The following is a 5,812-nucleotide window of genomic DNA, read 5'->3' on the forward strand; positions in this document are numbered from 1 at the left end:
AGGGTAGTACATCACTTCTCTACATCTCTTGTATATTATCTTGTATAGTAGCTTCTCTCACACTTAAAGTACCACATTGGACTTTAAGTGGGAGGTTGTTGGGGTATAAAGCCCAATGTGGTCGCCCAGGTAAGTGGGCGGGCCGCCAGGTATGTACACATATTCTTTTGTTAAAACCTAATAAGAACTCACTATGCTCATCACATTACAGTAGAGAGAGTTCACCATATCGTCGTGCTCTTCTTCTCGCACTCTCTCTCGCGTCGCACTTCCGCTCGTACTCCTTCAGTACATAATCAGTACATAGTGCATATTAAAATTTTGACACTTTGGGCATCAAAACTGAGACTAATAGAGGAAACCACTTAAAAAATATATACAAACTAAAAGTTGAGAAAATTGCATGGAATCAAAGCCAAATTGCACACAAAGACTATAGTTGGACTCAACAAGCAACAAAAATTCATTCTGATAAGTTTGGTGAAAAGCTGGACATTTAAAGCACCTAAGACCAAAAGCTAAAATTAGATAGTCTACTAGGTTGAAAATTGGGATCTTAGTCAAGCTAAAGTGATCCAAACTTAACCAAAGTTTTCAAGGGGACTAAACTTGACTTTTCACAACAAGACTCGACTCTTAAAGTTTTCTGTAGCTATTTACCGCGTATTTTAGTGAGAGAGTCTAAAATGGGGTCATCGTGGCCAAAGAGGGGAGAGATGGACAAGAAGGAGATCCTTTTGTAAATTAAACATTACTACAATAATTAACATTGTTATTATTGTGGTTTTAACTATGATTATTATCTCCACCATTACCACACAACCCTTTGGAGCTTAAAAAATCACATTTGGGTACTTCTTTTTATTTCACTAATTTTTTTTTTTAGAGCATGATATTTCTCATTAAAAAATGGAAAAAGAAAATGGTAGCCATTTGACTATTAAATTAATTACATATATATGATTTGAATAAAAAATAAGAAATACCACTTTTTATTGAATCAAGAAAAATAGTATAAACTAGAATGCTTGATAAAATGAGAATGAGAATGAGAGAATGAGAGAGAGAGAGAGAGAGAGAGAGAGAGAGAGAGAGAGAGAGAGAGAGAGAGAGAGAGAGAGAGAGAGAGAGAGAGAGAGAGAGAGAGAGAGAGGAGAGAGGGAGGGGGGGGGGGGGGGGGGGGGGGGGGGGACGATACAACAAAAACTACTCATAGAATAAAATATAGAAAATGTTTATCAATCATCTTCAAAATGATCTCCGCAAGTGGCATCACCTAAATCTAAGCCCATGGTTCCCAAATCAAAAAAGAGAGAAACTAGATGTGTTGGCTTCATCATCTTTGAATTCGTCATCTCCCATCTCAGCATCGTCATCATTCATGACAATCATCCTCCTTGCTAAGATTGACGATGGGTCTTGATTCATCGATCTCTTTCTCCTCAGTATTCTCCTCAACCAAAGTAGTAGGTGGGAGAGGATCGACGATCGTCTCCGCTTCATTAGAGGCAAAAACTTAGTCCTTCCTTGAGGCCGGTGGTACTGGAACTATATAATCTTGGCAAGCTTTCTAGTGAACGATGACATCTAACACTCAAAATGTTACAAATTGATGACTACTTCTCTTGATGCTAATCCATTTCTCTTGCGGCTCCCTATAGCTAGTTATTCTTTGATTTTTCTCGGTGATTTTCAAAAGTTACTCCTTGAGCATTCATGCGGAAGGATAGCATTATTTAGATAAGAGATTATTGCATATGAGAAAATTGATACTTAGTATATACATAAGCAGTAGATAGATAGAGAGATTTTATCAGCTGTAGAATCCCCCCGGATTAAATGGAAAGCCATAGGCTCTCCCAACTGTGATGCAAACTCCACCACGATCAAAGACATGGCATTGAGCACAACCATGCGTCCGTAGTCTATGCATAATCAACCATTTTTTTGCACCTGTAAGCCCAAAAATCAACCTCTCGTGCAGCTTGGCATAACACCGGCCTTCAACAACCTATAGCCATACACCTGCTAGAGATCTCTCCATAACATACCTCTCATCACGAGAGCTTTGCAAAACTACCTGTAAAGCAACTTTCAAAAGCATGTCCATCAATAGCATAACACCCACCTTTGGCAACCTGTCTTCCACTACCACTATTTCTTAGAGAACCAAGACTACCTGCTTCTCAAGCATACCCTCTATTGTAGGTCCTTCAAATAGCATACACTCCATACCTAACTCATCATGCCAATCTTCGTCCACCATAGCCTTTGATGCTACATCTTCAAATACTGCATCATGCGAGAGCAAATCGGATTGCCCGACAAACATTGCTTGAACACTAACCTGTTCTTCAAGGACTTCTTGTACGACCATATCATATGCTAAGCAAGAAAAAAATCCCTGTTACCTCATTTTTTGGTAGGTCGACATCGCCAATACCTTCTAAAATGCATTTCCGCTCTTCAACACAATGAGTAGGGCAAGGTTGCCCAACTCCCTGGCTAGCTTCTTCCTGCATAGTTACGACCATCGCTTTACCAACAACTTCAATCTTTCCCTGTGAGCTTTTCAGATCTTCATTTGCTTCTTCATGCATACACACTTCCTGTAGGACCGCATCGTTGCTAGCCGGAGTTACAGACACTTGTATAGAAGCACACCAAATTGGAGGCACAAATCGAAACGAAGAACCAAAACGGATTACCAATGATGAAGCAACTAGCTCTTTGGCGCTTGAACTCCCCTTTGGCTTCACAGAATGACGCAACTCCATTGTCGAGCTATATCCCTAGTCTGTCGGTTTCAACAAACCCATTTCCAGCTTCTTTGCTTTCTTGCTCTTTTGCCTTGGCTAAGGAGACAACATCTGCATAACTTTCCACATCCGCAAGCTCAACCTTCTCTCTAATCTTTGGATGTAGACACTCCAAAAACCTCTCTAACTTGAAGTAGTTGTTGCCTCGGGACTGCGTAGCAAGTTCTAATTGCTGCCAAATATCTTCAAATTGCTTCAAACACGTTGCAAACTCACCACTTATATCTGGCTTCAAAACCTTCAATTTTACGTCCAATTCCGCATACAAACTCCTCTACTGGAAGACTTCAATAAACCGAGCTCGAATCACCTTCCATGATTGTCGATCAAGAACTTCCAACCCCTCAAACCAAGCTTTGGCCTTCCCTCGCATCACCAGCGGCATAGCCCTTGACTTGGCTTCGTCGATCACCATCCGCATCGTCAACATCCAGAGCTCCACATCTGACATCCAATCTTCAGCATCTTGCTCACCTAAGAACAATAACTCACAATCTGGCACTATGTTATTGCACCACACCATCACTTGAGCGATCAGTGTGATCCTCCGTGGGGGCACCACAAGATGGAAAGGTGGAAATGGAAAAACCACCAGCACAAAATCTGAATGCCTCTCTATAGCCCAGTGATTTCACAACACCCCTATTCCCTAATAATCACACACTCAGACTCCCAATCTGCAAAAGACTACTCTCCTTGCCCAAACCCGACCGACCCCAACTACATACATCTCATGGCAAAGCATACAATGATAACTTCTTTTGACCCTTTAGGGAACCATAATTCCATATATATCAACTGACACAAAGACTCTGGTCCAATTGCTGGCATGCACAACACCCACAAATATGCAGCCCCAAAGTTTACATCTACTTGACATTTACGACATTCACATAGAGAGCATTCATAATTACTGGACACACCCAGCAATTAGACAGATGATGAGGGTGCATAGATAAGTAGAGAGAAAACTTGGCTATGAGGAGCTTGAAATTCAATAGAGGTCTTTACAAGTGATGGTGTAGCTTTTGACACTGCTACACATGTTCTACTCAAACCACTTGCCATCCATATCGACCTTCAGTATCGGTAAGTTTCTCCCAAGCATTTCTCTTCATGCAGTGCTGATTTCTGGCTCCACCCCTTGTTGGCCTTGATGCAATCCCCTTTGGTTACGGTGGCCTCCTCTTCTCAACTGTAAATTGGCGCACAACCTACTACATTCGATGCCCCTCGACGGCTCATGGATTTCCTCCAGAAACCAACATCACTCTATCTACCTTCTATTGGTGGCCTCCAGCCTGTTCATGGAAACAATGCACATCAGGTCTTGGTCCCGCCTGCTCTCAACACCATTTCCTCCTCGTACAGCTGCATCTACTCTTTACAGTGGGAGGCATTCTTTCTCTGCATATCGCATTGCTAACTCTTTGAGAGCCCCTCAAACCTGCAGCTCTCGGCCCTGCTTGCCTCAAAGCGGCCCTGAGCTCCTTGCTGGCATCTCCTTCATTTCATTCCCTGGCGGCCCTGCACATGGTTAGCTTCTTCTACCCCTACACCGCGTGCAGGTACTCCCCCCTTGTGCTCTTGACGGCTCCATAATACCGCCCCTGAAGCTGGCTCTTCTTTGGCCCACCATGCAGCGTTCTCTCTTTCTGCTCTCGGCCTCCCTCCATCCAGATGGCGTTTTTCCCCTGCATGCCCACCACCTTGCAAAACTTCCATTTTTTATCAAGCTCTTTGACTTGGGCCGCTTTCACATGAGGAGGACCACGATCATGTCAAACATTGCACTCCTTTGCCTAAACTTCATGGCAATGACCAAGACACCATCCCTAGCAAACATCCTTCATGCAGTGCTGATTTCTGGCTCCACCCCTTGTTGGCCTTGATCCAATCCCCTTTGGTTACGGTGGCCTCCTCTTCTCTACTGTAAAATGGCGCCAAAGTCTGCAACCCCTAGCGTTACATGCCGCTCTTGGACCTTCCCTTTGCAGCGCTCTTTATCTGCTACGAGTCTCCCTCTTCACCTTCACCTTCTTTGCCTTGCTCACAACCTACTACATTCGATGCCCCTCGACGGCTCATGGATTTTCTCCAGCAACCAACGTCACTCTATCTACCTTCTATTGGTGGCCGCCAGCCTGTTCATGGAAACAATGCACAGTAGGTCCTGGTCCCGCCTACTCTCAACACCCTTTCCTCCTCGTACAACTGCATCTACTCTTTACAGTGGGAGGCATTCTTTCTCTGCATATCGCATTGCTAACTCTTTGAGAGCCCCTCGAACCTGCAGCTCTAGGCCCTGCTCGCCTCAAAGAGTCCGTGATCTCATTGCTGGCATCTTCTTCATTTCATGCCCTGGCGGCCGTGCACATGCTTAGCTTCTTCTACCCCTACACCGCGTGCAGGTCCTCCCCCCTTGTGCTCTTGACGGCTCCATAATGCCGCCCCTGAAGCCGACTCTTCTTTGGCCCACCATGCACCGTTCTCTCTTTCTGCTCTTGGCCTCCCTCCATCCAGATGGCGTTTTTCCCCTGCATGCCCACCACCTTGCAAAACTTCCAATTTTTTATCAAGCTCTTTGACTTGGGCCGCTTTCCCACGAGAAGGACCATGATCATGTCGAACATTGCACTCCTTCGCTTAAACTTCATGGCAATGACCAAGACACTATCCCTTGCAAACATCGATTCCTGCAATGGTCCTCAGCCACTCGTATTGCCGCCGGGAAAAAGACGACCATTGCTTTGGTCTTTGTATTTAACTCAATGTGCTAGCCAATTGAAAAGCCCATCACCATAGTTTCAATGAGCTTCAATGCCCTCCAAGTGGAAGGTATTCCTGTCAAGTAGAGTGTCCTCCAGACATCTCGATCAAAATCTCATATGAGTAACCTCATAGCACCTATATCCAGCACCCCTTGCCTCACTCCCAACCTTGTGATATCAACATTTGATCCTGTTACCTATGATAGCAAGAAACATTTGCAG

At 44.3% G+C, this 5,812-nt stretch overlaps 1 pseudogene; it reads right to left on the reverse strand.

The window, feature by feature from the left end:
* Positions 1-1,208: 1,208 nt before the first annotated feature.
* On the reverse strand, positions 1,209-4,040 carry LOC147450169 (uncharacterized; annotated as a pseudogene).
* Positions 4,041-5,812: the final 1,772 nt, after the last annotated feature.

Source organism: Adiantum capillus-veneris, chromosome 9 (genome assembly GCF_014529385.1).
Source record: "Adiantum capillus-veneris isolate H3 chromosome 9, ASM1452938v2, whole genome shotgun sequence".
Lineage (NCBI taxonomy): Eukaryota > Viridiplantae > Streptophyta > Polypodiopsida > Polypodiales > Pteridaceae > Adiantum > Adiantum capillus-veneris.